Raw genomic sequence first — 22,181 nt, 5'->3', positions numbered from 1 at the left:
ATCGCCGTCACTCACTAGGCGACGGTTCCAAATGCCGTCGCAGAAAGGGGTCAAAAACCGTTTGTATAGAACCGACGCGTACTAGTGATAAAACGAAAACTTATGGATCCTCATCCACTTGCTAATATCTTTGAAAGATCCAATTATGATGAACCAATTGCTAGTGAATTGAGTTCACTAGATTGTCTTTATGAAGTTTTGCTTGAGATTCATGAATATAAAAATTGTGATGAAGTGTTAAAAGAAGAAATCTAAAAATTGCTAGTGAATTGAGTTCACTAGATCCAATTATGTTTGCAATGATGTTGTTATAAATTCTATAATGTCAATTGTGCTAATAATATGCAAAACCCTAAGCTTGGGGATGCTAATTTTGCTATGTCCACTACTTCTTGCAATGATCATGATTGGGGTGATTCTTCTTATGACCTTGAAAATTTATTTAAGCCTCATGATGAATATGATATTCATAAAAGTGGGTTTGGAAGAGTCCCAACTTTAGGTAATAATGATCCCACTACTTTGGAGAATGATCAGTCTTATGAAATTTTTGATAAAAGTGGGCTTGGAGAGGTCATGACTTTATTTGATGATAATCCCACTATATAGGAAGAGTGTCAACTTTGCATGCATGTGGATCATATAGAGAATATGTTATGTGATAGTTATATTGTTGAATTTGAATATGACCCCACATGTAATTATTATGAGAGAGGGATATATGGTTGTACAAATTTTCGTGTTACTAAATTACCTCTTTTCATGTTCAGATTGTCTATGTTTTATTCTTCTTCCTTGCATATGCTAGTCTTTGCTTGTTTTAGTAATTTGTTTGCTTATAAAATTCCTATGCATAGGAAGCATCTTAGACTTAAATGTGATTTTCACATGCTATATGATACTCTCTTTGTGCTTTAATTCTTGTCTTTCATGCAAGCATCATTAAAATTATCAATACCTAGCTAAGAGGCTTCAAAGATAAGCGCTTGTTGGGAAGCAACCCAATATATTTTATTTTTCATTTTTATGTGAGCACACAATTATGCTACTATAATGATTGTGTTTTAGTGTTTTAATTAGTGTTTGAACCTGTCGGATCACGAGTTCCGGCAAAACCCTCGAGGTTCGAACACTGGGGTGCGCGCGAAGGTTTTCTCCCTATCGATCCACACCCTGGCTCGCTAAGATCTCGCGGATGAACTCAATGAACTCACAAGACAAAGACACAAGATTTATACTGGTTCGGGCCCCCGTTGTGGTGTAATACCCTACTCCAGTGTGGTGGTGGTGGATTGCCTCTTGGGCTGATGATGAACAATACAAGGGGAAGAACAGCCTCCTGAGGTTGAGGTGTTCTTGTGCTTGGTGCACTTGTGTGGTTGGGGATGATCTTGATGATCCGTCCTCGTCCCAGTCCTCCTCTATTGTGGTGGCTAGTTCTACTTATATAGGCCCTGGTCCTCTCCCCAAATATTGAGCGGGAAGGGAGCCAACAACGGCCAATTTGAAAGGGGACAGCTAGTACAACTTGTCCTGACAAAAGTAGTCTTCACCTGCAAAAGGCTCTGGTGGAGACGCCGTCTTGGGCTCCATGGTGACCTCCGTCTTGCCGTCCTGCTGGTCTTGGTCTCGTTGCACCGATATGGAAACCTTTGTTTGATGCCTCTGTACTCCGCACCTGCGCTTGCCCCCTTGGCACCAAAGAGGAAGAAAGGACACTGCGCGCGCTGGCGCCCGCCTGGTCTCGATCGTCATGGCTCACGTAATGAGGACCTCGCGAGGTTTGCCTTGCCTTGATCTCTCCGCCCCTCGCGATCCTGCCTAGCGAGGCTGCTCCTGAGGAGGTCTTGCATCGTCCGCCTCACGAGGCTTGGCCCCTCGCGAGGGTCTTGAATACCTCATCGATGAAGATGGGCTATGCGGACCTGCTAGCTCAGCCACGTCGTGGGCCGTAGGCAGGCAAGTCTAGGGATCCCCGTTACCAGAACACCGACAGTAGCCCCTGGGCCCAAGGCACGCTCGGGCTTGGCTTCCAGGAGAAGCCAAAGGTCAAGCGCAGAGCGCTGCGGGCCCCAAAAGCCTGCGGCCTCGGTTGACGCGTGGCGGTTGATTGGACGTGGGCATCTCTGCTTCCCCATGCTGCCTCGGCAACTGCCCGACTTGACAAGTCCCTGCGACATGCAAGGAAAACCATCATTACCTGTGATCGTGGGGGTGCTGGTTGGCCTTCTCCTGCTATAAATGAGGAAGGGGGCGGAGACCTCGTCCCCCACTTCTTCCCATTCTGCCTGCTTCTTCCTCCTCTGCTCCACCACCGACTCCAATGGCGCTGTCGAAGAGGTTCTCCGCCACGGAGAAACGGAGGGCCCCTCGTGAGGGGCCCAGCTCCCCGGCGCCCAAGCGGGGACGCGGCCGTCCCCGCAAGCACACCACGACTCCCGCCGTGGCCCCCGCTCTCGGGGTGGCACCGTCGCGTGTGGTGGGGGTCGCTCCGGTCGCGACAGCCCCGTTGATGAGGTGAGACGTGCCGTGGTTGCGCGGCCTCCCCAACCAGGCTTCCACTCGGCAAAGGTGCTACCAGAATTCGTTGTCTGGTCGGAGGATCCGGCCGGCAACTGGCTTCAGCTTCCGCGCTTCTTCATCTACGAGTTGCCGGCCTCTGGTCCAGGCGGGCTCTGGCTGCAGGCAGATGGTTGCTGCAGCAGGGCCTCCTGGGTCACGATTGAAGTCTCCGCCGCGGGCAACATAGTTCTGGCCCGCGGTTGGCAGACGTTCGCCCGCGCGTGCGGCCTGGGCAGGCGGTGCACCCTCCATTTCAAGTATGACGGTGATGCGACCCTCTAGGTGAGGGTGTTTGGGGAAGATGGTCGCCGCATCGGGTGCTGCCCCGAGACAAACGACGGTGAGGAGGTGCTCGGTCTCGGCAATGGCCGCGACGAGGGCGAGCTCGCCTGCCGCGCCTCGTCCAACTACGGTGGCTCTTCTCTTGGCGAGAGCTCTAGCAGTGGCGGCTACGACCAGCCGCCACGCCACCGTGCTCGCTTCGAAGGTGGTAGCGGGTCGTCTCATCGCCACGCCTCCGTGAAGCGCGAGGAGGGATCCGGCTAAGCTCGAACGTCGCTGGAGACCTGCCCCCGTGGTCGCTGGAACGCTGCTTTTGTTTTGTTCCTCTTTTCTTTCCTGCATCAAAATGAAACCGGTATGGGCCTGGAGGGGCGTGTATTGAACTATGATTCCTGAATCATTACGCTATGCTTGTTATTTCTGTGTTGTGTCGTTATTTTGTGCGGAGATAACTTAGCCTGGCGCGTTCGTGGCAGCCTCTTCTTCACGAGGCACTTGTTTCCTCGTCTCCGTCTTGGCTTAGTGGTTGCTCCGAAACTGCAAAAAATTCATTAGGAAGTTCGCTAGGAGACTTATCGTTCACCCGAGCCTTGACCCAGCGCTTCATATCGCGGTACCCGAGGGGCACGGATTGGGAGAGATGTGATGGCTTGTGGGCTCGAACGAGGGTGCCTCGCGGGAAAGCAGACCGAAGGCAGAGATAAGGACCAACACAGGAGGAAGAAACCCTCGCGAAGGCGCCTGCCTAGCCCCCTCGTGAGGTATGCGAGAAAGAGAACATAAGCAAACTAGATTCGGAAAAGGCGGCAAAAGGCGACGGAACCAAATCAGCAAGGAACGCCAGAAGCAAACTTCGATTAAGAGAAGGCGAGCCAACTATGGAAAGCAAATGAAAAGTTGCATCCGGCACCTAGTCTAGTCTTCAAGTCTTCTCACCAGCGCGGAGCTAAGTGCTGCCACTAGGCGTGGGAGGGAGCCCCCGAGGCCCGAGGGCGGCACTCCTGAGACTCCGGGGCGTGTACAGCCCCAGTCATTATTACGTGAGAGTGTCACGGGCGGCAATTCTTCACAGGCACCGGGCCTTCTTCACAGGCACTGGGCCTTTCTTCATAGGCACTAGGCCTTGCTTCACAGGCACTGGGCCTTGCTTCATGGGTAGAACTTCCGGAGGTGCTGGATGTTCCAGGCGTTCTGGATGGTCACCCCGTCCCGCGTCTCCAGGCGCGCGGCGCTAGGCCTGGAGATATGGACGACCCTGAACAGGCCCTCCCACATGGGTGAGAGCTTGTGCAACCCTTCCCTGGAGAGGACCCGTCTTAGGACGAGGTTGCCTGCCTCGAGCATCCTGTAGCCGATGTTGCGACAGTGGTATCGCTGTAGTGCCTGCTGGTACCTTGCCGCCCTCAGTGCAGCTTCGCGGCGACGTTCCTCCCCCAGTACGAGGTCCATCCCCCGCGTGGCATCCTATTGTGTTTCATAAAATGCCAGGACCCGTTCGGAGCAATGCTTGACCTCATGGGGGAGGACCGCTTCGGTTCCGTAGACAAGGAAGCGGTGGCGGTGGCGGTGGTGGCGGTGGTGCGTATGGACCACATCACAAACTGGAGCTTGTCGTGCTAGCCCCTGCCGCAGGCCTCGAGCTTCTTCTTGAAGGTCCTGGTTTTGAGGCCTCTCAAGACCTCCGCGTTGGCGCGTTCAGCCTGGCCATTGCTCCTGGGGTGCGCCACCGAAGCGTAGCAAATCTGCGTTCCAAGGTTAGCACAGTATGGTTTGAAGAGGTTACTGGTGAACTGCGAGCCATTGTCGGTGATGATGCGGTCGGGGACCCCGAAACGGCTCACGAGGCCCTTGATGAACTTAACCGCGGAACCAGCTGGGATGGTGCGGACGGCTTACACTTCCGCCCACTTGGTGAACTTGTCGATGGCAACGTAGAGGTAGCGGTAGCCCCCTAGCACTCGAGGGAATGGGCCCAAGATATCCAGCCCCCAGACCGCGAACGACCATGTGAGCGGTATAGTCTGGAGGCCCTGAGCTGGCTGATGGATCTGCTTGGCGTGGAACTGGCAAGCTTCACAGGACTTCACCAGCTCAGCTGCGTCGTTGAGCGCCGTGGGCCAGTAGAATCCACTGCAGAACACCTTGCCGAGAAGAGTCCATGACGACGAGTGGTGCCCGCAGTCCCCGCCATGTATTTCAATCAGCATCTCCTTCCCCTGGTCCCTGGAAATTCTACGCAGTGAAACATCATTTGGTCGCTTCATGTACAACTCACCGTCTTGGATGCAGTATGCCATGGATTGCCAGGCCACGCGCTCTGCGTCCTCTTCCTTCTCCGGTAGCGCCCCTTGCCTCAGATATTCCTTGAATTCCTTGGTCAAACATCCCTCTTGGGGCTCAAGCACCAAGAGCAAGCGAGCTCCTGAGGTCGGGCCATAAGCTGGGGCTCCCGTGGCAGGCGGTTGTGGGAGCTCCTCCCGAGGTCATGCCATGCTTGAAAGTGCTGGCGTCGCTAACGGCTTGAAGAGCCGCTCCTCAAAGATGCCATGCTCTTGGGGCTACCGCTTGGATGCCCTCCCGGCGATGTCGTTGGCTTCCTTGTTGGTGCCACGGGGCACATGCTACACCTCGAGGCCTAGGAACTGCTTTTCCATCTTACGTACCTCTCCGAGGTACGCCTCCATGTGCTCGTCCTTTGGCTCATGTACTTTGTTGGAGAAGTTGACTAGGAGCTGTGAATTGCCCCTAACGGTGAGGCGCTTTACCCCTAGAGCTACCGCGGCCTTCAAGCCAGCTATGAGGCCTTCATATTCTGCGATGTTGTTGGAGACCTTCTCGCCCTGCTAAAAACAGAGCTGCACAACATAGTAAAGCTTGTCCTGCGTGGGCGAGATGAGTACTGCTCCAGCTCTCGCACCCTGGTGCGCGAAGGCACCATAAAAATACATGACCCATCCATCGGACGCCTCGCTTCCTAGCAAGGTGGACCGGTCCTCGCCCACTTCAAGTGCCCGGGCATCCGTCCATTCCGCCATAAAATCAGCAAGCGCGGCTCCCTTGATGACCCTGGTAGTGCTGAACTCCAACTGGAATGCCTGTAGCTCAATGTTCCACTCAGCAACCCTTCCAGTGGAGTTGGGGCTCCTGAGCACCCTCTCCAATGGGTAGGCCGAGACGACCTTGATATGGTGGCCCTGGAATTAGTGTCGCAACTTGCGTGAGGCCACCAGGAGCGCGAGCAAGAGCTTCCGAGGCATGGGATATCAGGCCCTCGCGTCCCTCAACACCATGCTGACGAAATACACCGGGTGCTTGATGAGGACCGGCGTGTTGGTGAGGCCCACATCTTGTGAAAGTTGGGGTGCCTCCTGAGGTGGCGGGACCCCTGGCGCCTGATTGCTTGCGGGAATCTCTACGGCGTCGTCCTGCCGAGCTTGGTCTTCTGTTGCTGCCGCTATGGCTCTTGCTGCGCCTTCTTGCGTCATCTTGGCTGGCGGCGTAGCTTGGCGCGGCGCGCTCTTGGCCTGGTGCTCCCCCCGAACCGCCACTGGCGGTTCGAAAATCGCTATTCCACCTTTTAGGTATCGTGAAAAGTGATACCTGTGAAGATCATGCATTTCAGCCAAATTCAGATCCGTTTTTCGAGTCCATGATATAATATAACCAAATTGGATAGATCTTCCACCTGTTTAGCTCAGCGCTAGCGGAGTATGGGGTGGCAGCGAGATAAAGTACTAGAGGCTCGAGAGGCCGTGGCACCACCATCACCGGAGGGCTGGTCAGTTATCTCTTGAGGTCTTGGAAGGCTTGGTCGGCCTCCGGAGTCCACTCGAACGGGCCCTTCTTCTTCATCAGCTTGAAGAAGGGTAAGGCACACTCTTCCAGCTTGGAGATGAAGCGCCCCAACGCCGTCACCCGACCAGCCAGCTCCTGCATTTCCTTGAGGGTCTGCGGTGGGCTCATGCCCTCAATGGCCTTGATCTTCTCCAGGTTCGCCTCGATCCCCCTGTGTGATACGAGGAACCCTAGCAGCTTGCTGGAAGGGACACCAAACACACACTTTTCTGGGTTAAGCCGCAAGTTCACCTGCCGCAGGCTTTCGAAGGTCTCCTCCAGGTCTCGGATCAAGGTTCCCACCTCCCGAGACTTCACCACAATGTCGTCGATGTAGGCCTCCGTGTTCCTCCCGAGCTGTCGCCCTAAAGCGATGTGCATCAGCCGCTGAAAGGTCGCCCCTGCATTGCGCAGTCTGAAGGGCATACAGGTGTAGCAGTACACCCCACACGGGGTCAGGAAGGTTGTCTTCTCTACACCTTCCACCGCCATCTTGATTTGGTGATACCCTGAGAACGCATCCAGGAAGCACAGTAGGTCACACTCGGCGGTGGAGTCAACGATCTGGTCGATGCGTGGGAGAGGGAATGGATCTTGAGGGCACGCCTTGTTGAGGTTGGTGAAGTCGACGCACATTCGCTCCTTCCCGCCTTTCTTCGGCACTACGACGGGGTTCGCCAGCCATTTAGGGTCCCTAACCTCACGAATGGCACCTGCCGCCTCCAACTTGCGGGTCTCTTGGACGATGAAGGCCTGCTTCTCCGTGGACTGCCGCCTTGCTCGCTGCTTCACAGGGCGCACATTGGGGCATACCCTTAAGTGGTGTTGGATCACCTCTCTCGGGACCCCCACCAGCTGATTGGGCTCCCATGCGAATATATTCTTGTTCACGCGCAAGAACTTCACCAATGCTTCCTCTTGGCTGGGGTTGAGGCCGGCACCTATGGTGAAGGTGGCTCCTGAGGAGCCATCCTCGTCGATCGACACTTGCATGGTTTCTGCCTTGTCTTGGATGAACAGCTGCTTCTTCTTGGTTGGCGTGGCCTCCTCGGTCTCGGGGGCACTGGCACCGACGGGCTGCACCGCCGCAGCGGTCCTGAAGGCAAGTTTGAGCGTCGTCACAGCCTCCTTGGCGTCCCCCTTGACGGTGAGGACACCTTTGCTTCCAGGAATCTTCATGAGGTTGTAGGCTGGATGAGTCGCCGCCATGAACTGGGCTAGAGCTGGGTACCCGAGGATGGCGTTGTACGGGAGGCTAATGCATGCGATGTCGAAGTCGAACAGCTCGGTGCGGTAGTTGTCGCGCATGTCGAAGGTGACGAGAAGGTGGATCTGCCCCAGGGAGCAGGCAGCGCCGCCACCAACTCCTAAGAAAGGCTTGCTGAGGGGGAGCCGCTCGAGCGGCACGTGAAGAAGGCTGAAGGCTTCCATGGAGAGAAAGTTAAGGCCAGCGCCGCCGTCGATGAGGGTCTTAGTGATGGCCACGTTGCAGATGGTGGGCGTGCAAAGCATCGGAAGCATGCCCGAGCCGGGAGTGGTGACGGGGTGGTCTTCTGAGCTGAAGGTGAGGTCGGCCTTAGGCGCAGCCCAGCCCGACGGAGCCCCCGAGCGCTTGGAAGCGGCACCAATCTGGCGAAGGAACGGCTTGATGTGGCGATCTGAAGGCGGCGCCTGTGAGCTGCCTAGCAGGGCCGTGACCGCGTGGTGCGCCGGTGCCGCGTAGTGCACAGTGAAGAGGTTGTGCAGCTCCTCCCAAGACGCCACCGTGGATCCGGGAAGGTTGAGCAGCCAGGCGCGTGGCTCGCCGGCGAGGGCCATGGGAAGCCAGTTGGCCATGACCTTGTCATCAACCCCGGCCTCGAGGACGGCCTCCTCATATGCCAGCAGGAAAGCGGACGGGTCCACCGCGCCGTTGTAGCATGGCGGCATCTCTGGCTTGAACTTGGGTGGCCACCGCACCCGCCGCAGGGTGGGGGCCAGGGCTCGGAGCCCCCTGGCCCCATTGTCGATGCTAGCTGTCGGGGTCGGTGGCAGGGCGCCTGCCATGTGGGCGAAGCACGGTGGCAACGGAGCGCAGATCGACGGAAGAGAAGCTACGGCGCATGCCCTACCTGGTGCGCCAAATGTCGGATCACCTGTTCCGGCAAAACCCTCGAGGTTCGAACACTAGGGTGCGCACGAAGGTTTTCTCCCTATCGATCCACGCCCAGGCTCGCTAAGATCTCGCGGATGAACTCGACGAACTCACAAGACAAAGACACAAGATTTATACTGGTTCGGGCCAACCGTTGTGGTGTAATACCCTACTCCAGTGTGGTGGTGGTGGATTGCCTCTTGGGCTGATGATGAATAGTACAAGGGGAAGAACAACCTCCTGAGGTTGAGGCGTTCTTATGCTTGGCACACTTGTGTGGTTGGGGATGATCTTGATGATCCGTCCTCGTCCTAGTCCTCCTCTACTGTGGTGGCTAGTTCTACTTATATAGGCCCTGGTCCTCTCCCCAAATATTGAGCGGGAAGGGAGGCAACAACGACCAATTTGAAAGGGGACAACTAGTACAGCTTATCCTAACAAAAGTAGTCTTCGCCTGCAAAAGGCTCTAGTGGTGATGCCGTGTTGGGCTCCATGGTGACCTCCGTCTTGCCGTCCTGCTGGTCTTGGTCTCGTTGCACCGATATGGAAACCTTTCCTTGATGCCTCAGTACTCCGCGCCTGCGCTTGCCCCCTTGGCACCAAAGAGGAAGCAAGGACACTGCATGCTGGCGCCCGCCTGGTCTCAATCGTCATGGCTCACGTCACGGGGACCTCGCGAGGTTTGCCTTGCCTTGATCTCCTGCCCCTCGTGAGCCTGCTTGGCGAGGCTGCTCCTGAGGAGGTCTTGCATCGTCCGCCTCGCGAGGCTTGGCCCCTCGCGAGGGTCTTGAATACCTCGTCGATGAAGATGGGCTGTATGGACCTGCTAGCTCAGCCACGCCGTGGGCCGCAGGCAGGCAAGTCTGCGGACCCCCATTACCAGAATGCCGATAGTACCAAGCAAAGCCTTTGGGATGATTTGGGTGATAGTTGCTTTGACTCTGTCCATGAAGAGAAACTTTTGCGTCCGGCAAATTTTGCTGGAGCATGATAAAATTCTGAATTTTTTACAAAAGATTGATATACAAATTTCCGACGTTGTCCTAATTTTTCAGAATTGTTGGAGTTATAGAAGTATGGTCAATCTTCAAATTGCTACAGACTGTTCTATTTTTTATGCATTGTTTTGCTTGTTTTGATGAAACTATGGATTGTATCACGGGGGGTGGGGGTATAAGCGATGGAGAAGTTAGAATACAGTAGCTATAATGCAAGAACAAAATATTAATGGGTTTGCAGCAGTACTTAAAGTAGTGATTTGCTTTTTATACTGACGGATCTCACGAGGTTTTGTTGAGTTTTGTGTGATTGAAGTTTCCATGTTTTGGGTGAGATCACAATGGATGAAGGAATAAGGAGTGGCAAGAGCCTAAGTTTGGGGATGCCCCAGGCACCCCCAAGGTAATATTCAAGGACTCCCAAGCAACTAAGCTTGGACTATCAATAATTTTACTTGGAGCTATATTTTTATTCGTCACATATCATGAGTTTTGCTTGGAGCATTGTGTATTATATGAGTCTTTCCTTTGTTTGCCTTTTAGTTTATCATAATCATCTCTACTAAACACACTTGTTTGAGAGAGCCAAACGCATATCATAATTTGCTACAATACCCTATGTGCTTCACTTAAGTCTTTTGAGCTAGGTTGTTGCTCTAGTACTTCACTTATATCCTTTTTAGCACAACAATGGTTATATTTTAAAGAAATACACTCTCATGCTTCACTTATATTATTTTGAGAGTTGAATTTTTTTCAAGAAATATACTCTCATGCTTCACTTATATTATTTTGAGAGTTGAATTTTTTTGAAGAAATATTTGTACTCTCATGCTTCACTTATATCTTTTTTAGAGTTGATAATAGCAATGGTAATTTGCGCAAGATATTAGTTTGGTTCCAAAGTGATGGATATCCAAGGGGGATATAATAAAAATATTCATATAGATCATTGGATATGATAAACTTGATTCCTTGCAATAGTTTTGCCATATGGAGATAGTAATATGCGAGTCATGTTGGTGAGCAATTGTGCTTTAATAAGAATATTGGAGTTAAGGTTTATGATTCCCTATGCATGCACACAAAGTCAATAGTTATGCAACAAAGTTATATCCTACTTATGGTGCATTATTCAGTGTTAGTTATTTTCAATGCATGCATTTGACCATTTTTGCTTTTTGGTTGGTCGCTTCTCAATCTATTTGCTAGCCTTCATTTGTACTAAGCGGGAATGCTACTGATACGTCTCCAATGTATCTATATTTTTTGATTGTTCCATGTTGTTATATTATCATTCTTGGATGTTTTACAATCATTTTATAGCAACTTTATATCATTTTTGGGACTAACCTATTGACATAGTGCCCAGTGCCAGTTGCTATTTTTTGCTTGTTTTTTACTTCGTAGAAAATCAATACCAAACGGAGTCCAAACACAGCGAAACTTTTTGGAGAATTTTTCTGGACCAGAAGACACAAGATGGGCCAAAGAAGTACCAGAGGGGAGGCCCGAGGGGAGCACACCCCCCGGGGTGTGCCCTGGTGGGTTGTGCCCACCTCGGTGGTCTCCCGCACTGTCTCTTTGCCCTATGAATCCCCAAATATTCCAGAAACCGTAGGGGAGTTGAGGAAACACAATTCTAGCTGCCACAAGTTCCAGAACCACGAGATCCAATCTAGACACCATCACGGAGGGGTTCATCATCCTCATTGGTGCCTCTCTGATGATGTGTGAGTAGTTCATCATAGACCTATGGGTCCATGGTCAGTAGCTAGATGGCTTCCTCTCTGTCTTTTGATTCTCAATACAATGGTCTCTTGGAGATCTATTTGATGTAACTCTTTTTGTGGTGTGTTTGTTGGGATCCGATGAACTTTGAGTTTATGATCATATCTATATACATGAAAGTTATTTGAGTTTTTGATCTCCTATATGAATGATTATTTATAGGTGCATATTTCTTCTTCAAATCTTTGGTTTAGTTAGGCCAACTAGATCGATTTTTCTTGCCATGGGAAGAGGTGCTTTGTGATGGATTCGATCGTGCAGTGTTCTTTCCCAGTGATAGAAGGGGCAGCAAGACAGACATGTATCGTTGCTATTAAGGATAACAAGATGGGGGCTATTCCTACATGAATAGATCTCGTCTACATCATGTCATGGTTCTTATTGCATTACTCCATTTCTCCATGAACTTAATACACTAGATGCATGATGGATATCGGTCGATGTGTGGAGTAATAGTAGTAGATGCAGGCAGGAGTCGGTCTACTAATCTTGGACGCGATGCCTATATGTTGATCATTGCCTGGATATCGTCATAACTATTCGATTTTCTATCAATTGCCAAACAGTAATTTGTTTACCCATCGTGTGCTATTTCTTGAGATAAGCCACTAGTGAAATCTACGGCCCCCGGGTCTATTCTTCATCATATTTGCTTTCTGATCTATTATTTGCCTTTGAGATATATTTTTATTTTCTTTTATTTTCAGATCTATATTATCAAAAACCCAAAAATACCACGCTGAATTTTATTTGCATCTATGAATCTATCACAAATTTATCCCTTCAACTAGCCAATGTCTGCCACCTTTACCCGAAAGGGATTGACAACCCCTTTTACGCGTCGGGTTGTAAGCATTTGTTCTTTGTGTGCAGGTACCATTTACATAGTGTTGCGTGGTTCTCCTACTAGTTCGATAACCTTGGTTTCATTACTGAGGGAAATACTTACAGTCGCTGTGCTGCATCATCCTTTCCTCTTTGGGGAAAAACCGACAGTCTCAAGCCACGTCAAAGGAATTTATGGCGCCGTTGCCAGGGAGACATCATCAACATCTATCAGGTTCCTAATCAAAAATCTCATCTCCTTGAAATTTACATTATTTGCCATGTGCCTCCCGTTTTCATCTCCCCACTTCACAAAAATTTGCCGTTTTATTCGCCCTCTTTTTCATTCACCGTTTTCTCGTCAGATCTCTTATTTGCTTAAACTTGTCGCTATGAGTGAATTTGGTATGGCAAAAACAGATGATAGCTTACCTCCTAAAATTGGACGATTTGGCAATCTAGATGCTAAAACTTTTTTTTTGGGAAAGGGAATGTTATGGGAAAAGAACATATCCAAGAATGCTTCAATTGTGTTAGAACTTTGACTTTTGACAATTCTCATATACTTAAAAGAACTAAATCTTATGCGAAAGCTATTTCAGCACTAGTGCTAAAACTTGAAAATAGATTTATCCGTTTTCATCATATCTTGCAAAGATTCTTTTATGGCCTACCCGTTATAAAGGATCCTAAAGCTAAAAAGTAAGCTACCCTTGTTCTTATGAATGAATTTGATAACATAGTACGGGAAGCTAGGGAGATTTTTGATTTTTATGGCATGAGCTGTGAAAAACTGGTGATAGATGAGATCCTTTATAATAGTTGATGCGGAGCATCCTACGATCATCCCCATGTACACTTCGACTACTCCCCAAGCCTCAAGAGGACATGCGATGAGACCTCGACCATACACCATTGGACACAAGGTGAACTCACTCCTCTTCGAACCGTCACTTTCCACATATGAGACATGGCTACTACCTCATGCATGGACCTTGCATATACCCAGGTACAACTGAGACGACCATGGAGGATCCAAGGACCAAGGCCAAGCATGGAAGAGGAGAAGGAAGAAGAAGCAAGGACAAGCTTCTGGAAAGCCCGGAACTTCCGGCCTCCGCCCAAAACTTTTCCGGCCCCCGGACCTTCCGACCTTCCCGGAACCTCCGGCCCCGGAGTCCAGACCAGCCCCGAGTGCGCCAACTCTCTGGATAGCCCGGAACCTGCCCGGAACTTCCGGAGCCCGGAACTTCTGGCCCCACCCGGAACTTCCGGCCTGCCTGCGTGCAAAGACTCGGGCCAAGGGCCCATGTATCCCCCCTATCACTTACCCCTTCGTGGGCTAGCACTATATATACTCCCCCACCTCCTCCTAGTTAGGGTAGCGTGGTGATAGCTCATTTGAGAGATAGAGCTTTGCTCATCCATATCGGATCTACTCCTTGAGAGAGACCGCGGCCCCTCTTTGGAGAAGATCCACCTTGGATTCAAGACCCCTTTACGGGAAGATCCCCTTGTGGATTCAAGACATCCTCACGGAGAAGAACCGGTTACCCTATGAATCATCCTTTGTTGGATTTGGATCGTGTATCTCTTTGTGTTTCGAGGATCTAGCACATGTGTGATCATACTTGTTGGTTTCAGTGTTCTCTTGTGTTCCCCTCGTGATTTTCCCCTCGTTTCCCTCCTCGTGTTCTTCGCGTTCTTCGCGGGATCTGCTCCTTTCGTGAAAGATCGGGCCACTACGGTTCTACCCTACATCATCTTGGTATCATGAGCAAGGTTGATCACGATTTCGGAGCCTCCCCTCTTTGTTTTCTAGCCTAATTTTGTTGATTTCGTCCTAAATTTCGAAAATACCCACCAAAAATAGCCCCAACTTTTTTTTGTAATTTGTTGGTTTGGATGATGTTTTGTTGATTTTGATCCATGCATTCGTTGTGTCTCAAGTGGATCTAGCATTCCCCATCTTTTCCCCCATTTCTATCCATGAAATCTTCCCAGTTTTCACCCTGAACGAGTTTTTCCGCCCCCATTCTCAGATCTGGAATTTAGGGTTCGTCCCGGAAGAAATTCCACGACCCCCGGAACTTCCGGACTCCCCCGGAACTTCCGTCCCAGCCCCGGAACTTCCGGGCTAAGCAGAAAGTTTACCCCAAAAATCCCCAGACTCCCCACAGTTTTTCCGTGACCCCCGGAACTTCCGGCCACCCCCCGGAACTTCCGGCCCTAGGCCCGGAACTTCCGGCCTAACCCGAAATATTGCACAGAATTTCAGCATCAGCCTTCTTCACCGTTTTCATCACAACTTTTCACTCCGAACTCCGATTTGAGTGTTGTTTGGCTCGTTTTGAAGCTATCGACGTGCCCGAGGACCTCACCTTGGTTTCACCACCTTTTACACCATCAAATTTTTGGCATTTTGGCATCTTTGCCTAGGGCTTCCACCACATCATCCGCTACACCACCGCAACCTAACCAATTTTGTTCCCCGTCGCATATGTGGTTGCTTGAGGAGTGATTTGAGTCTCCTAAGGTGTCTAGGATACTTATGGGCGGTTGCTTATTCATCAAACACCACCACCACCATAACTTCCGCATAGGCTTACCAACCATACACTTCTTACACCCTAACTTAACCCAATTTTGTTTGTATTGTGAGTTGTGCTCCTAAGGTGTTTCGGCTACTTAGGGACCGTGCTTCCAACTCCGACTCACATAACCCAATAACCCTCCACTTCCGCATTGCCTACTCGCATAACCCATCATTGCATTGTCGCAATCCCATTGAGCTTCCGCAACACCACCACCGCATCCCGCTACCACCATTTTGACATTTGAGATTTTGAGTTCGCGGTTTTTCCGTTTCCTAAGGTGTTTCGGCTACTTAGGGACGAGTCTTCATCATCTTGGTATCTCCATCAAGATCACGGCCACTCATCATCGACAAGGACGGTAACCTCCATATCATCTTGGTATCGTGGTATCCCTTCATTGTATATTCCATTGCAATTGCATTGATAACCCCTAGCCCATTTTGCGTCACTTGCCTATCGAGACTAGCCATTTGAGTATTGCCAGCAACGTTACTTGTGCACATTAGTGATCTACACCATACATTGCATACATACCATACCATATCGGTATCATATCATCCTTCGTGCCTCAAGTTTGTTCCCGCATATACACAATAGCTATCTTGGTTTGTGCATTGTGCAAAAGTGGCCATACAAAAAAAGAGAATAAAGCTTTTAAGCAAAGAAAAAGAGTGAACAAAGAGCTTGTAAGAAAGTGCCATAGCATCATACCACATTGCCATATAAGATCATCTTGGATTATAACACCGGGAACCATATATACATAGCATACTTGGGATAGAAGTCGTTGCATTTTTGTCTCCTATAGGTTGTGCACAAGTGTCATATCCGCCTATTGAGCAATCATGCTAGCGTCTCTCTAGAGTTGTGCAACAAGAGCATTTTCCATGGATTCCACATTTTGAGCTCATTCCTTGGTTGCACGGCCCCATTTATCTATCCGTGTGTGTGTTTCCGTGTGCCACATATTGCTATTGGTCTACTTGTTTCACTTGTGAATTTGTGAATCTCTTTCAACATTATTGACTCTTGCTAACACTTTGCATAAAAAAATTTGTGCCACTATCCTCACCGAGCTCCACCATAAGCCTTATTTGTGTAGGTGTGAGAAACTGACAAGAATTGATACCAATTGTGATATTTCCTTGTTACACTATTGAGTGATCATTGATCCATTTTCAACATCGGTCAAGGTACATTTGGTATAAGTTCTTCTCATTTCTCCCACTCATATTGGTTCAAGTCTTGTGATGGATAGGCAAGGCATTTCATCTCCGGTCTTCGACAACAACGACGGCGTGAACAACTACATCACCAAAGTGTCCATCTTCGGACTACAACAAGCATCGAGAGCCGCACATTCTACCTTACAAGAGCGCATTGAGAACCTCTCCATCGACATTCATCTCTCCGAAGCAAGGAAAAGGGACTACATCGACAACAAGCTTTCCGCACAAAAGGAGGAACAAGATGCAAGGATGGAGGAGATTCGAGCCTTGATCAAGTCTACTTCCCCTTCGTCATCTTCAAGGCGGCGGCGATCAACTCGATCATCTTCGGAGCGCAAACAAGATGCAAGCACAAGTCATCCACGTCCACATCTCCATGGCGACCACCATCACGTTCGTGATCCACATCGTCATGAAGAGCAAGTCACCTCCAAGCAACATGTGCACGACAAGGACGAACGACATCTACTACGAGCTCAAGTGCGACAACGACACCATCAACATGAAGATGCTCCACAAGCGCAAACTTACAAGTCCCAACAAGCCCTACTTCACGCCAAGTCCAAACTTCATGACCACAAGAGAAGACCGCGAGACAAGCACCACCAAGAGCACGCTACGGCTACAACAACCACTTCGGCATCTTTTCCAAGTGCTATCAAGGCATCTTCGCCTTTGGACATACGACATCTTCGCCTACTTCCCACGAGTACGCCTACATTGACTTCATCAAGTCCAAGGCGACCACCTACAAGTGAGGGCGACACTTCCATCTTGAGAAGCCCCTCGAGGAAGATGACCGAGCATGGGAATTTCCCTTCGGTCATGGTGATGAGCTATGAGGTGCCACATCATATGGACCTCCTACAACAAGACGGCGACAAGAAGGTCGACTTAGGGCCATCCCCTTTGACCACGGTGACGATAACGAACCTCTTCAACAACATGAAGACGGCGCCCATATTGGACTCATACTCCAAGTCAAGCTACGAGACCGCTCATGAGACCTTATCTTTGGTCTTCGAGGAGAGTGATGATGTGCCATCTTCGGCCTTCATCCACGGCTACGACCACGACATGATTGAGCATGGAGACATTTGCACCTACATCTCTCCGACAATGACATGTGACGAGATGCCCCAATTGCCATGTGAGGAGAGCCACCACCACATGAGTAACATGAGTGACTCCACCCTACGTGACATTGAGAGCATTTCCTATGAGAGGATGAGTGTGACCACCACTAGCCCCACACTTGAGAGCATGCCACACATCCTATGTGAGGTTGAGAGCCATTTGAGTGACTCCACCAACCATATGAGTGAGAGCATCCGAGAGGGAGTGAGTGAGCCACAACACTTAGTGAGTGAGGTTGTTGACACGACATGTGAGGCCACTTTGATTTCTAACGACTTAACCCCTACTCCTAGTGTGTTTTCTTCTTGGGTGCTAGGTCTCCTACATGACAACATGCCTACCCTCGACGAGTCCATACCTCCAATGGAGACAATGATGGCCATGGTGGACGATGATGCACCCCCACATGGTTCCATCAAGATGAAGATGACCATGACTCGATCTTCGACACCTCACCTACAACACATGAGCGATGCTCCAAAGGTAACATAGGTGATGGTGCTTCTCTTGTCCCACTAGTGGACTATTTTACGAATGATTGCTTGCATGAGATTGACACACCTATACCCATGCTTCATGCTAGTGCGACTTCTTCATGTCATGACTTACCTATTTATGATAAATATGATGATGAGCATGTTGATTTGCCTATTTGTGATGCTATGCTCCATGGATATCATGTGAAAATTCTATTGGTCACATCATGTTTGAGAATCCTTTAAACTTGTCATATGCTATGAGTGAGATATCCCATATTGCTTCATTTCAATCTCAACATAGTAACTATGCATGCCCCATTAAAGTCAATCCCATTTGCACTTATGGCATAGATGACGAGATGATGGTCATTGGCTTTTGTTTTTCATGTGATGATATTGCCATGCTTCCTTTACATGATTTGTGCAATTCATCTACTATGCCATGCCATGATCACAATGTACCAAATATGCTTTGTTTTGGATGTTGTCAATATTCTCCATGTGATATTTCCATTAATGCTCATGAGGAGACCCCCATAGTTTCCTCATACATATTAGGAGATTTTGATGCATTCCATACTTGGCATGATTCCCATAATTGCTTGCACCATATGCATTCCACACATAACAATGCTCTAGATATTTCCCATGACGCATTACATACTTTGAGTCTCCATTATGCCATACATAACAACAAACCTATCATGATGGATGACATGTTTCTATATCACGCATCTCATTTATTTGAGCATTGGATATTTTGTGCTAACCAACACAAGCACGTGCGCATCACGATGGATGATGTGTACATCTACCACGCACACACAATTTTCCCTTTGTCTTTGTTTTGTGTAGGTACTCACGTATACTCGTCAACCTCTCAATCCCAAGAGTTGACGAAACGAGCTCTTGAGAGCAAAAATGACTTGGGATCCCGTGAACTATCCTTTCCACCACTCTCTTCACGCAATGACTACACGCATCTCTTTCACTTGGCTCTCACACGGCTATGGGCTATATACCGCTTCTCGCTTCTTGCTCATTTTACCGTGTTCCCTTTGCATGCTATGCTTGCTTCTATGCCTTTGCCATGCAATTGTGACCCTTGCTTGCATCTACCCATGATTCATCATTATGTTAATCCTATGTGTATTTGCATGCTTGGTGGAGATCCTTGTTGCTATTGCCATGTTTATCATGTGCCTCAAGCTATTGATGCTATTTTGTTGATATCCTCCTTTCATGCTTGTGATATGTCATGTGAATTATTCATGCACACTATTTTCACCCATGACATGCTTGCCATGATTACTTCTAGTATGTTGCATCTTCGTACTACTAGCTTGCTTGACTTGATCACCATGATTGCTTGATTTGTCGCATCACCCATGTTCAACTCTTACTTGCTTTCTTGGGTTGATGACATATATGCTCGTGCCTCTCACATGATACATCTTGTTCATTGTCGATTGCCTCCAATTGTTGCATCTATGCTTATTGATCTTGGAGACTTGGACACTTTACTTGTGATGCATGCTTGTTTGATTGAGCCTATTGTATTTGGTTGTTCTCGCATCATATGCCTCCATATTATGAAATGCTCCCTTGTCCTTTATTATGATGAGCACGATTCATATACTTGTTGGGTATCTTACCACACGAATGGTAGGTTTTGCATCTCCACTGACCTCATTTGTTTTTCCAAGTGTTTGTCATGTTCTTTCATTTTGAAGGATTCACAAGGCGATACCGTCATGAGACAATTTGGTCATGTGAAGGCATACACGATGTGCAACACCAACATTTGCGAGAATCTCCTAAAGGTGAATTCCTTCCCTTTGAGCCATCCTCAATTACGCATATTGGATGGGTCACTCTTTCATTGTTGTCTTCTTCTTGCTGTCTACATGATACATCTCGTGAACGGAGGAGCGACATGGGAGATTGGCTCTATGGACCTTCAAGTTGAGGAGTGCTCGGACTTAGTGGATTCACCACCGGACCACCACTTCTACCACAACATTGAGCTATGGTACAACACCACCCATAACAAATTTGCATCTTATGCATGGATTGACTCACATTATGATTGCCTTGTTGCATCTCTTTCCATGTCATCCATGATATATGAGCTTGTGAATTTCCTTAGCAAATTTGTTGTGATCTTTCTTGATGGCATATTCATACATCATGATCATATTGCCCACCATCAATTGCATGATCACATAGTCACATTGAGCACCAATTACCATGTTCATGCTTTTGATACACCGTCTCTCTATGACATCATTTTGCACCATGGTTGCATTTATCATTTTCACAACACAATTGTGTGCATAATGAATGTTTTCGCTCCCATGAATGCTTTGCAAACCATTCCATCTCTTTTGGATAAGCTTCATGCACCTTGTCATGCTCAATCTTGTTGCACGGACTCATTCTTACATGATGGACACTTTGTGTGCTCTAACCATTGTATTTCGAGTGTCGTTTGTGTTTGCTCTTTTTGCATGTATACCACTCCGGCGACACCTTGGAGTACTTGGGTTGCGCAACATCTTCCACTCCATCCAACTACAAGTCCGTCCACGACAACAGTTTCCATGGTGATGAGGTTTTCGATCCGATGTCGGATCTTTCCCAAGGGAGGGGAGATGATGCGGAGCATCCTACGATCATCCCCATGTACACTTCGACTACTCCCCAAGCCCCAAGAGGACATGCGATGAGACCTCGACCATACACCATTGGACACAAGGTGAACTCACTCCTCTTCGAACCGTCACTTTCCACATATGAGACATGGCTACTACCTCATGCATGGACCTTGCATATACTCAGGTACAACCGAGACGACCATGGAGGATCCAAGGACCAAGGCCAAGCATGGAAGAGGAGAAGGAAGAAGAAGCAAGGACAAGCTTCTGGAAAGCCCGGAACTTCCGGCCTCCGCCCGGAACTTCCGGCCCCCGGACCTTCCGACCATCCCGGAACCTCCGGCCCCGGAGTCCATGTAGCGACCTGACCCGAATGGATCAAGTATCTGTGCTTAAGTGTCATCCCTGGATCGGTATGCTGACACACACAGTACTCGAGGATTTATAACAGAGGTAAATCACATGTGTAAAGTAACGTAAATACTATTACCTCAATCCAAAATAGCGGAAGTAACAAGGTTGTGGATTCCCATCAACACCAACGGCAAAGTTAGGGTAGAAATCGTAACCCTAACGTATCACTTACTCGTCGTAAGATATCCTACAACATGAGACGTTGCAGCCACAAAGGGTCAGTACATTGAATGTACTGGCAAATTCACACCATATATGGCTGGTGGAAAAGCTCTATGGTTATATGTTTTAGCAAAAAGCCAATTTTTCCCTACTACAAAGGAATAAATTTTATTTAACTATCATGGTGGTTGTTGAACATTGAGAATGGTTGACAGCATTCTCAATCCCAATTAAGTAACATCATTAAACCCAACAAAATTATTTAAAGTAACATGATGAGATTCACATGATAATCCAAGTACTAGATACTCAAAACGTCCATAACCAGGGACACGGCTAATCATGATTAGTTTATACACTCTGCAGAGGTTTGCGCACTTTTCCCCACAAGACTCGACCTCCTCCATTTGATTTCTCGCACTACATGGTGTTTGAGAAACGGATGACCGAGACATAGTCTTTCAAAAGCGTTTGCACCTTACGATGGGTAGACCGTACCACCTACAACCCCTACATCTGCTAGTCTACCACTGTAAGAGTTCACACGACTTAATCAACTATGCTAGAGCCCATAATAGCTTGTGGCTGCACACGGAAGTTTCTAGTATGAATAATCTCATGATCCCTTTGAGCCTGGGTGGCGTTCCATAAAAAAACCGGCAATCTTGGAATACCCAGGTGCCTAGACAGGCAATCGCTAGAATACCTAGGTGCCTCAATCCACCCAGATGTGTGTTAAAGTTTCCACCTTAAGTAAACCATTAATTAACGATCTCACGTCGTTCATGAAATACTCTCAAACCCAATCCACGTCTACGAGCATAGCATGGCAATATAAGCATAACGTAATAGTAACTCCCAAGGTTTGAATGCAGGGAAATAGGTTCCTACCTCATCAACTACTTCCCAATACCCACATGTTATCAATCCTACTCATGCAATGTTTGAGGGTGAAACTAATGCATAAAAACTTGGTATGAAAGGGATATGATCAAAGTGTGAACTTGCCTGCAATGTTGATGAAGATGATTCGCACTCATTACTCTTGATAGTTCTACTCGTCACACTCCGTTCAATCTA

This window comes from Triticum dicoccoides, chromosome 5A, assembly GCF_002162155.2.
Source record: "Triticum dicoccoides isolate Atlit2015 ecotype Zavitan chromosome 5A, WEW_v2.0, whole genome shotgun sequence".
NCBI lineage: Eukaryota > Viridiplantae > Streptophyta > Magnoliopsida > Poales > Poaceae > Triticum > Triticum dicoccoides.
Note: the sequence above shows the minus strand (reverse complement) of the source record.